The following is a 12,889-nucleotide window of genomic DNA, read 5'->3' on the forward strand; positions in this document are numbered from 1 at the left end:
CTTTGAAACCTCCACTGGGTTTAAGAGCATGGGGTCAACAACTGGTTGTCCAACAGCCATTGTTCACAATGCTCAAGAATTGACTCCGAGGTGCCCTTTGGCTCAGCTGGAATTTGTCTGCAATTGCCTGTGATGGTTGAGAAACAAAACCCGCTGTCTTAACTTTTGTAGCAAGGGCAAAGGCCAGGGGGGAAGTAATTATTTCATCGGGCAGCCCAGAGATCAGGCATCTATCATGATGGCTCTAGCTTGGAAGGCCAGGCCTTCAAGAGGTAGCTGCTCAAATTCCACAGCTCCATCTTTTTCATGTGGGCTTAATGAGTGGCTTTTTTTCAGCCCATCTCATTACCTGCTTCAATCAAAGGAGGACGCCTATTGGAGCAGGATTCGCATCTTAGAACAGAAGATTCTCAAAATGAATATGAAGATTAAAACAGGAACATTTCTTTTGGGTTTAATGGAAAAAGACTTGGGGAAAAAATTTGGAGGGGGACTTTGACGTTGTGTATGTATGTTGAAGGCAACGAAATTACTTTATGCAGAAAAATGGAAGGACACTTTGATTCTCACAATGGACAAATGGCTGCAAAAGTTGACGGAGTTAGCAGAGATGGCTAAACACACAACTACAGTTAGAAACTACTTCTGGACTTTGTGCTGGAAAGAAATGAAGCTTTAATTTTGGGTTTTACTGATGAGATAGATTCCTTGTTGTAGAAATGCCTCGTTTATATTGCTATCTCAAAGGAAAAAGTTTCCTTATGGGAAATTAAATTAAAGTACCACTAGGACTTCTCATGCTCATGGAGAGGGAAGTCCACACATCTGAAGGCAGTTCCACATTTGGTGAAGAGACCTTATCTTTGGTGGGTTGCTCCATGAATCTTTTAGCCCATATACAGTATAGGTTGTTCTCAACTTACCACAGTTCATTTAGGGACCATCCAAAGTTACAACAGTGCTGAAAAATGTGACTTGTGACCATTTTTTCAAACGTACGACCTCTGGAACATCCCTGTGGTCGTGTGATCAAAATTCAGATACTTAGCAGCGAATTCATCTTTATGACCGTCGCTGGGTCCCAAGATCACGTGATCCCCTTTTTCAGCCTTTTGACAAGCAAAGTCAGTGGGGAAGCCTGATTCGCTTAATGACCGGGTGACTAGCTTATCAACCGCAGTGATCCCTTTGACAACTGTGGCAAGAAAGGTCATAAAATGGAGCAAAACTCACTTAACGAAGGTCTCACTTAACAACAGAAAATTTTGGGGCTCAAAATTTGTGTGACAGGCTCAGTTTGGGACCTTTCTGGTTTGTCTTTCCAGGCATCTTCAGTTTCATCCTATGGCTTGTAGACATATAAACAAGGCAAAACACAAATACGTATTTCCAGCAACAGAGAGCACATAATGCACAAACTCTCGTTTAGCCGCGATTTATTCGGGACAGCCAATTTAGCATTTGTTTATGCAAAGCGTATAATTGGAAACTCTGTCCCTTTTTCTGCTTGGGCTAAATATTCTGTGTATAAATACTTCTTCATAGTAGATAAATAGGGTTTTATTTAGGCCTTATCACCTTCGTATTACATATTCATTGATTTCTAAACTGCTTTAAAACAGCTCAGTCGAGGCGAAACATTATGAATTCCATTTTGGCACCTTGGTATTAAATTTGCATATCAGGTCATGCTCCGCTTGACATACATTCAAAATTGCAGTGCAGCTATTTTATTACGGCTCACAAAAGATATTCGGGAACTGCACACGCGGCATCAAAAATAAATTAAAGGGATAAAGTACCCAACGGTGGGTCACTTCCCATTCTTCAGGAGTGTCGAAAAGAGTTTATTTGTGCCTGTCCATAAATAAAGAGTTAAGACTGGAGCATGTTAGGATAATACAGATACTCCTCGACTTACAAACACAGTTGAGGCCAGAACTTCCTTTGCTAAGCAATGCGATTGATTTTCCAATCTTTTTTGCCACCGTTGTTAAGCAAATCAGGTGGTCATTAAGGAAATCCATTACTTCGCTTGTTGGAATTCTCCTAGGAAAATTCCTTGCTCGATGGTGTTCTTCCTCTATCTTTTAATTCAATTTTGTTCTTGTGCACCCTCAAGAATGTTTGCTGACTAACAATGACTAGGACTGATGATGTTACGTAGTTTGGATAATGACACATCTGCAAGAAAACAAGCAAGCTCAGAGCACCAAGGACCCCATAGTTCTCCTCCTCTTCCTCCTCCTCCTCCTCCTCCCCACTTCCTTCTAGCACTGATGATGTTACCTAGTTTGGGTAATGAAACATCTGCAAGAAAACAATGAAACTCAGAGAGCACAAAGTACCCCCCCTAGACCTCCATCTTCTCCTCTCCTTCTCCTCCTCCTCTCTGGAGACCCCACTTCCTTCTAGCACTGATAATGTTATCTAGTTTGGTTAATGAAACGTCTGCAAGCTCAGAGAGCACCAAGGAGACTCTCATTTCAACTCTGAGCTACAAATATTCTCTTTTATTGGGACGGTGAAGTCTATCGCTGGAGGCCCATTGTATGAGCTTATCACTTTTGGTGACTGTCAACCTCCTGTGTGCACCAGTTCTCTGGAATCTCTACAAGCCTAATAGATCTGGAGGATTGTGAGATTGGAGCTTAGTGCCAGGAGCTGTACCAGGAGTGATTGTTCTCCAATGAGTTGCGAGGCTGGTGTGCATCCACGTTCATCTGCATAATGCATTTTGATCAGCCTGACCTTATTTGCAGATGATCTGTGACAGGCATCCATGACAAATGATGACAAGGGAAATTCAAGCTCACCCGCAGAATAATTTGTCCATTTAGGTTGATTAAGAACCTTCCTGCAGTTTTAGCTTCGACACAAAAATGACTAGAAGGGGTTACGGATTATGCAGCTGGAGAACATAAAATAAATATGGAGTTCTTTGGGGTCCCTGACCCTTTAAAATATGCTAATGGGAATGCAAGCTTTTTGACAGTCGCCTCAGTAAATCGAAAGGTCCACAACTGTTGAGGGTACAAATTAAACCAAAAAATTATGATCACTTGGGTCATACCATATTTTGGGTTTTATTTTTGACAGCCATCTCTGCAACTGTTCAGTCTGTAAATGTCTTACAGCCGGCTGAGATTTACGTTCTGAATTTCTGCTACAAATGCAGCGTAAAGGATAAGGATAGCATCTATGCATTGCAGGAGATGCAGGAAATCTTCGATTTACGATCACCACTAAGCCTGGAATTCTGGTCATTAGTCGTTGGGGTCATTAAGCAGGTCATCATGGGACCTGACTAGATTTTACAACTGTTTTAACAACAGTCAACCAAACACGTTGCCAAGGAGGGTAAGGAATATATGAAGTCACTTCACAGAAGGTTACATGAAGGATTCGTCTATGGTTCTGACAGAAGGGAATATTTGTAGCTCAAGGTCTTTGACCCTCCCTGAGATTGGTGGTTTTCTTATCTACCAACTAGGCAACATCATCGGTGTTAATGTTAATCATGACTAACAGCAGTAATAGTAATGTAATAGTAATGTTTCAACCTCTTCCCTCAAGACGATAGAGCATTGCGTGCCAAAACAACTAGACACAAGGACAGTTTTTTCACCCATGCCGTCACTCTGCTAACCAACTAATTCCTACAACACCGTCAAACTACCTAGTGGAGCTATATTACTATTATTTTTCTCATCTTTCCTATTACCTATTTCCCTATCCTCTTATGACTATAACTTTGTTGCTCGTATCTTACGATTTATATTAACTGTTTTATTAGTATCCTAGTATGATTTAGGTTAATTGCTTATTTAGTATCCTATGACTATCACTAAGTGTTGTATCTTATGATTTCTGATGAATGTATCTTATGATGATTGTGATCATGATTTATCACTTGTTGCTTGTATGTACATTGAGAGCTTATGCACGGGAGATAAATTCCTTGTGTGTCCAATCACATTTGGCCAATAAAGAATTCTATTCTATTCTATTCTATTCTATTCTATTCTATTCTATTCTATTCTATTCTATTCTATTCTATTCTATTCTAGTCTAGTCTAGTCTAGTCTAGTCTAGTCTAGTCTTTCCTGTTGTTCTGTTCTATTCTATTCTATTCTATTCTAGTCTAGTCTAGTCTAGTCTAGTCTAGTCTAGTCTAATCTAGTCCCAAGTCTATTCTATTCCTCAATAGAGACTTTTCCTGGAAGCTGAACCATACAATTAGGGCTAGGCAAAGATGATGAGCTCAGGTTACAAATAGTGGGAGACAAAGTTTGGAAAAATTTCCTTCAGTTCCACTTTGAGGGATAGACTGATGTCTTCTACACAACATTTCCTATATTCCCAATTCCTAATTCAATCCTCTCCCTACAATGGGGTGGAGAATTCCATTCCTCCCCTAGCTTTGAGATCCAATTTGACTCCAAGTTGAACTGGTTTCTCTACATGAAACTGGGAGAATGGGGTTTCCTTGTTCTCTACCTCCATCAACATCTCTCTTGAACCAGCCCTTATCAACTCCAATCTGTCCTGAAGCTAAAGTATCATGTAGCATTTCATAAGTAAGTTGAAGCATCAGTTTACCAAGGATTTTATTCCTGATTAAGAGATATGTGGTCTTTGCAGACAAAACTTATCTGGATAAAAAAAATAACGTGTCCTATATTTCCAAATATTATTTTTTGGAAACAACTAACTAACTCTCCACTCTCTTAGCACTTGGTAAAAATGTTTAATTTATGTTTATGTATTCTTAGTCAAAATGTTAGTTAACAGCCTGCAGGGACCCGGTAATAGGATCCCTTTCCCGTTCTTCTTTATGTTTATTAGCTACATTAATGACTGTTTCTGCAACTCTCTACAAAGGCTCATGCTAATGAACACCAATTAATTCCAAAATGATTTTAAACAAAGGGTGATGAGAATACCCAATCAACCGTAGCAGTGTAAAGAGCAAGCAAGTCATGCTGACCTATTTTTCTTCTCCTTCCATGTGGCTTCTATGCCAAAGGTTGACATCCGTATTCTTCTAGCTCACCTATGCATTTCTTTGGTAAATAAGGTTTACTGATAGAGAGACATCCAAACATATTCACACAGATCAACCTGGAGTTTACTGGTGTTGCTAAAGACAGAATATAAGACAAGCCTTCCTTGCAATCCTGCCAAATAGGGTTGAATGTGGCTTTGGCTTGTGGTTCATGATTCTCAAAGATGCTTCACTAATTGTCAGGTGTGAAGAATCAGAACCACAGATTAAGCTCCAGTTAAGATGATTTACTACTTATGCCTATACACAAGAATCTAATCAACTAACAGTCAGCACTGAATTGGTGCTTGATAAGAGTCAACAGAATTCAAGAGGAGTTGGACTTAAGACCACTTGTGAGAACGTAATGATTCCGGATTCCCAAGCTCTGTCTGTTCTTCTGCTACATTAATGTGGGTTAGCTAGACATTAGTGCATCATTCCTAAATTAGAATTCAACTATGGAGATTCAGACCCAGAAAATATGGAGCACTAAAACCCAGGGGTGACTCTTCCCTGTGAGATCTTCTCCAAAGCCCATTGGAGATCCTGATCACCTTCTCATGATCCATAATTGGACAGAGTAAGTGAAAGAATTACAATGGGATGATCCAAAAGGCAACTGGGTTTGCTTCTCATGAAGAATGGAAGAAGAACTGAAGAAGCTTCTTAGATGAGAAGCAAAACTTTTTCAAGAGAAAAAAAAACCCAAGTTGCCTTTTGGAAAAACAACTTTGGGGTAACTATGACCTGGATGATTGAGAATCTCCAGAGACCCAATGGATGGTCTTTCAGTTGCATATACAGTATATCATTCTGACCTCTATAAGGGAAAAAAGAGACACCAAATAATAAATGGAATTAAAGCTCCTGACTACTCAGATCACCAAGCATAAATATTCCAGTCCATGGCATCCTTGCCAATGTCTCTCTGTGTCTGCCAGTTATTATTTCTACCTCAAAAGCTTCATAACACCTGGTGGAGGAAGGGAAAATAAATGTTTCTTTTTAAACAATGCAAGATCTACCCCCATCCTCTTTCCCCAATAATTAAATTACATTTAGCCAGCAGCTATTATTATTCTATCCTGGTCCCCCACCGAGGCAGCCACGGTGATACGATTTAAGCAGCAATCTAGCAGAGCACTTTTCATTGCCTGTGATTGTTGTGCTGAGTAAATTGGTTGCATCACGTCTGGCTCTAATTTGGGTTTTTAGAACCGTTAATTTGAACTTAAGCACCTATGGAAATGTCATTATCGGGAGGTATCTGTGCTGGAACCTGGTTTTGAGTCGCTCTGTTTAAAACCAGCTGAGTATTGATAGCTCCCGTTGACATTTCTGATGCCCGATTTATCAGGCATTTATCAGACAATGTCAAAGGGAAAAGGTTTCCCGACACACGCCTGATTTCTACAATGTAAATTTCATGGGAAAAACCAGTTCCGGAAAGATATTTTTGTCAGTCTCCAGTCCTGAGCAAATATATATTAAATAAGGGCAGTTCCACCAAGCAGTTATTTACTCTGATTAGTCAAGTCATTAACCACAGATGGTTATGTACTATAACTCCAGTTCCCCGTGGAAAAGGTGGTAGTACATAGATGACTCAGCTGTGCAGCCCCACTCTGATGATGTTACCTAATTGGGTCATGAAATGTCTGCAAGAAAACCACAATTCTCAGAGAGCACCAAAGACCACCACCTCCTCCTCCTCCTCCTCCTCCTCCTCCTCCTCCTCCTCCTCCTCCTCCTCCTCCTCCTCCTCCTCCTCCTCCTCCTCCCTCTCTCCCAGCATTGATGGTGTTACCTACTTTGGGTGATGAAATATCTGCAAGAAAACAACCAACCTCAGAGACCACCAAGGACTCCTCATTTCAACCCTGAGCTACACATTATTCTCCTTTATCGAAAAGCCACACTGTTGGTTAAGAACCCTAGAGATTTTTTTAAAATTTTTTTCAATGTTCCTGCTCTACAACACACGAGTAGCTTCAAAAAAAAAAAAAAAGATTTTTTTGCCAATCTCCATGTGGAATTTTGAAAAAAATAAAAAAAAGAACTCGCAAGGCAGAGGGAACAAACCCCTAATCTCTCCTATTTCACTCATCAGAACATGAAATGCAGAGATTTGTCCATTCCTACACTTCAGAGACGAGTGTTAGGCAAGTCGTTAAATGACTAAAATGGATTTGCTAACCCCCAACTGCAATAGATGTTTCAAAACCAAACATCGGTGGACATGTCCATTGTTTATTTATGACTCCCGTGACAATCAACAGTGGGTTATGTGCTACAATGTTTAAGAGATAAAAAAGAATGATTTACAGAAACCCCGTTAATTATGTATGAAAGTGGAAACGTTTCTAGCATTTGCTAAGCCCTTGTTCGTTCATTCTTCTCAAAGCTGATGTTTTTTTGGGGGACGTGGACAGGATCATTGGAATGAACCATTACGAATGCTGGCTTTTATCTACTATAGATGCCATTTTAATCTCTGGAGCTTTAATTCTGAACATCGCTTTGTCGTCTTATTCCCACCTGCCTTGTTTCTGAAAACTTCTGGGGGTGGGGTGGGAGTGGGGGATGGCTGTATCCCTTCCCATTTCTGCCTTTTTTTGTTCAAAGTTTTATTTTATTCAAAAAGATGAAGATACAAAATCCAAAAGGAAAATAAATAAATAAAGACAAAACAAAGCTAGACTAGAACGTTAGAAGAAAATGTGAATTAAAAGCGCAAAAAAACACCAAAATACATATTTATCCCCCCAGGTTGAACACTGACAAATATATTGCAACAATAGCAATAGTAATAGCCCTTAGACTTATATATCACTTCACAGTGCTTTACAGCCCTCTCTAAGCGGTTTACAGAGTCAGCCTCTTGCCCCCATCAATCTGGGTCTTCATTTTATTGACCGCAGAAGGATGGAAGGCTGAATCAACCTTGGACCTGTCAAGATCAAACTGCCAGCAGTCAGCAGAGTTAGCTGCAATACTATATTCTAACCACTGCACAGCTCTGGATCAATGGCCTTGAAACCGAGATGAACAGCGCCCTCTAGAGTTGGCAATGACTAATGGAGTGAAATCCGCAGGGATTCCTCCCCCTTTTTTACCCTGCAAGTTGAGAGGATAACCTACCCTTGGGGCAGTTGCGTTTCCTCCCCCACCCCCAAAAAATAATACAACAAAGTAAGAGATAAAGTCTTTCTGCCTGCGCTGTTGGATTCAGCTCTGTTTCCTATTTAGAGGGAGCCACAGAAATTTAAATTCGAGTCATTTTTTCCCCTTCTCCTTAAGTGGTTACTCCACAATTCCTATTAATTTGAAGAATAGACTGTAAAGGTTGTTTCTCTCGCTTAAAATGTTGTGGAGTGAGTTATTGAAAGGCTGCTTTTTAACTGAACCGCGGCGTCTCTTCTGCAAAGAAGGCAAAGTGAAATTCAGGGGAGAAAAAAAATCGCTTCAGCAGCCTGAGGGGCTCCCCATTCGTGTTTCGTGGACAGGAACTAGTCGTTCTCACCTGGCAAGTGACTTTGAAATGGCGCTCAGGAGAAAAGAAAGCCTCAAGGTTGTCAAAGCGCTCCTGTGGCCATCTTAGGAGAAGCTGGGTCCCATCCTTCTGGGGCCCAGCAGGAAGAGAAATGGGAAACCTGTTCTAATCCATGAGCTCAACTAAACTGGAATTTTGGATGGGGAATTCTGGAAATTGAAGTCTACATTTCTTAAAGTTGCTGAAGTTGAGAAACTCCTCCCCACCTGATAACTGAGTCCAGTCTCAGATGTCAGACGATGTTCAAACCGAAATCAAGCCATATCCAAGTCTGAACAAGGCCATCTTGATTTCTAACTTTCCCCAGGTTATTTTCATCCTGGTAAGAGCTCTCTTCCAGAATTTTGCTAGGTCATTAATGAAAATGTGGAAATGTGCTGGACTCTAGACCAAACCCTTTGGCATTTCTCTTGAGTAGTGCTATCGTATGTTCTCCATTAAGAGAAACGGCAAAAGCACTACTTCTCACAATATTTACAAATATAAACCACATGGCCGTACCCTTAGAATACAGCCTGAACGTCGAGGCTCCGGCTTGGGTTTTGGCTTCAGTGATTTTATTTAATTTTATTTGAAATATGAACCCGGCAAAAGAATTTCAGCCTAAATGCTTGTTCCAGTCCATTATTTTTCACCCTCTGAAGTTTTTTTTTTTTTTTAAGCAAAACTAAAAGACGTTTTTTTAAATAGGGAAAGAAAAATCCACCCACGAAGAGAGGACTTTGTGTTTTGGCAAACTGACATAAAATGAGGAATTAATTAACCTGGGTTTTTGCTCTGCTTTTTTTCCTCCTCCCCTTTCCTTCCATTAAAAATGAAACAAAAAGAATAAAGTACCCCCCCCCCCAAATGCCTTATTAAACTGGCTATGCTGGTAAAATTTTATACGTCTGATACAAAGCTCTCGCGTTTACTGCTCAGCTTGAACTGATCAATATGGTTATCTACCTGTCAATTTTCTATACTCTTTAATCCCGAAAGACTGCGGGCTTGTGTGTGGATAGATATATCTTGCAGAGGTAGGGCTAATCAATGCATTCTGTGATAAAAGGGTGATTTGTAAGGCATGTAACCAAAGCTTATCATTTCCCTGTATACGAAGCCTGTCAAAATATTTTTCTTAGAAGGAATGCTGGAGAGAAGATTGCATCCTTCATGCTTTAAGTGGGTGGCGACAAATGAGGTAGAACTTCTGTTGTTGCACAGTTGCAAATGTTGTGTAGAACAGACCTGGGCATTTTAGGGGGCCCTGGGCTACATCTGGCCCTTTAACGGTCCCTGTCAGACCCTCGTGAAGTCAATCATAAATTAGAAATCAAACGTAAGTAATTGTACGCTATACAAGCGACCCAATTGAATTGTTTTAATTCTGAAGGTGGCTGCTATTACTTTTTCAATTCACACGTGTGCGTGCATGGGTGCCTATGAATTTTCACAGCCCTATTGGTTCGGCCCTCCACAAAAAGTTGCAATTTCTCATGTAGTTCTCTGGGAAAATTAAATTGCTCATGTCTGGTTTAAAAGCTGATTGTGTCTTATAGATGGTGCTCTGGGTTCAAGAGACCATAAGGCACATTTCCATGGATGTTGGCAAGCATGCAGCTGCCCAAACCAGCTGGGCTTTTCCTGCCCAAGAAGGAAAATGTGAAGTATCTTGTTCAAGAGAAGAAGCAATGTGACTGGCCCAGGTGAGGTCTTTCATCGCTTTGAATCACTCCACTGTCTCTTCTGAGCCTCGCAGAAGCTGTAGAAGTTCCTCTAAAATGCTGAAGGTCCAAAATGTGGGTCTGACATTCAGGTGCTCCCTGAAGGAGCCCTCTGTGAAAATTTTAACTCCAGATGTCTTCAGAAGTGAGGGGAAATATATATATATATCTCCTTCCATCCATCCACTCACTCACTCACTCACTCACCCATCTCTCCCTCTCCATCCATCCATCCATCCATGGTACTCACACACCTATCTCTCTCTCTCCTTCCATCCATCTACTCACTCACCCACCCATCTCTCCCTCTTTCTCCCTCTCCATCCATCCATCCATCCATCCATCCATCCATCCATCCATGGTACTCACCCACCTATCTCTCTCTCTCCTTCCATCCATCCTCTCACTCACCCACCTATCTCTCTCTCTCTCCTTCCGTCCATCCATCCATCCATCCATCCATCCACTCACTCACCCACCCACCCACCCACCCACCCACCCCCCACCCAATTCTCTATCTATCTATCTATCTATCTATCTATCTATCTATCTATCTATCTATCTATCATCATCTATCATCTTTCTGCGGATGAAAATGTAGAGGTGCATCTATGTCTGTATGTCTGTTTACATTTATACAGCAGCCCATACTGCAGTGCAACTAGAACCCTGGTGTGTTCGAAGATGTGTACTGACAATTAAGTTGCCATCACAAGGCAGCATGGATCCTAGGTTAAAAGCACTGCATGCTTCCATTTGAATCAGGGCTCCTGTGTTGAACTTCCTGGCAAATGCGTAACCTTTTTGAAATCTATTTACTGCATACCTCTGTTTTCTTCCTGCGTTCAAGAGGTTTTGAATCCAGCAAGTGATGCTGTCATTAACCTCGGTTATACACATTGCAGGAAAACCCCTCAATGCTCTATTCTGACTTCAATTTTCATGTTTCAATTTTTTTTAATGGGGTTGGGATTTTTTTTAAACAGATATGGAGAGGAAACAGATTCATCTGCTTTTGCAATTTCATTATTTTCCTTGCATGCAATTATGTTCTTGCCAAACAATAGCAGTGACAAATTGCAACAGAATCCTCCAGCAGATTTTTAACCCAAGGTAAAAATAAACAGAAACATCTGTAGAGCAATCATGTACAAAACTACATTCATTACCAAATACATTTTTCTAATAAAACCACCATCTGCAAGTAACCCTCAGCCTCAAATTGATAGAAATAGGCCTCTCCCCCCCCCCAAGTTTTCAGATGCTGTTCCCAGAACATTTTCCAAACTCTCCTGCAAAACACATCTGTCTTTGTTGCTCTTTGGAATGTTAATAAATAATGGTGAGGGATTTCCCCCCTTCGCCTTTTTCTTGAAACCGGTCAGACAAATTACAGACTCAAAACAATTATTCCCAGAGGTGATAGGAGAGCTGACGTTACCCAGAAGACACTTTTGGAATATACCATTACTTATATTTAATATAATATATATATTGTTGGAGTTGAAATCAAGATTTGAGGAGTTCTGGATTGGTTCTGTTATTTTGTTCTGCTTCATTCTTGTAATGAATCCTACTTTTGCCTTCGCAGCAGGGAAAAAAAACCCCAAAACAAATGCTATCTTTAATTAGAAAGCCAAATGCATTGATTGCCAACACAGCCTCTTAGGAGTACACAATAAGAATAAGATATAGTGTATATAATCCAACACACACACACACACACACACACACACACACACACACACACACACACACACAGAGAGAGAGAGAGAGAGAGAGAGAGAGAGAGAGAGAGAGAGAGAGAGAGAGAGAGAGAGAGAGAGAGAGAAAAGACTAGGCAAAACTAAACAACAAGCTCCAAATCCACAATCTTCCTTTTAGCTGATTTATGCAAATGGAAGGCAGATAGCAAGGTGTTTTGGACATTAGCGTAGGTCAGTTTTTTCAAAGCATGTCCAAACTGCACATAATGTCTCAAGATCCTTGAGCATCCCTAATACCTTCTCTTTATTTATTTTTTTCAGACAGAAAACGCATTGACTTAATGTCAAACACCCGCAATATTTGCAAATGGAAAGAAATGTGCATTTGTAACACCCTGGTTCATCATAATTCTGCAGCTGTCCACTATTACACATAATTCTTACCTTTTGGTTGTAAACAGGGCATTCATTGGGTCTGCAAGAACATCTTGTTCCTCATGGATCTATAGCCAAAACCAACATCTTGGATTTTGCCACAGCCTATATTACAAATGGCTCGCTCTATCCTTTCGCTTTGGACCACATCTGTTTTCCCCACTTTTCCTTCTTGAAAATACTCAGAATGAGATTCTTAACAGTCAGACTAGCTATGAATCATGAGAGTTAGTGAAAAGAAAGTCAGTTTCAAGAGCAAAAAATCACCACGGACAGTCCTGTTGTGCACCTAAGTCATTGCCAAGTTGACTCAACTTCCAATCCCACTTTGCCAAAAGGGCACACAATTTTATTCCATGAAAAGGCCACAGTGACCCCATCTGGATCAAGAGGGGGGGGGAGAGAAGAGAGAAACGAAGGAAGGAAGGAAGGAAGGAAG

General features: G+C 40.7%; 1 protein-coding gene across 4 annotated transcripts in view; it reads right to left on the minus strand.

The window, feature by feature from the left end:
* The window catches only part of AFF2 (AF4/FMR2 family member 2), a 216,356-nt gene that overhangs the window by 131,818 nt on the left and 71,649 nt on the right, over positions 1–12,889 (minus strand). The window lies entirely within an intron of this gene.

The sequence above is a fragment of the Crotalus tigris genome, unplaced genomic scaffold, assembly GCF_016545835.1.
Source record: "Crotalus tigris isolate CLP2741 ecotype Arizona unplaced genomic scaffold, ASM1654583v1 scf7180000018585.330925593:3314079, whole genome shotgun sequence".
NCBI classification, from domain to species: domain Eukaryota; kingdom Metazoa; phylum Chordata; class Lepidosauria; order Squamata; family Viperidae; genus Crotalus; species Crotalus tigris.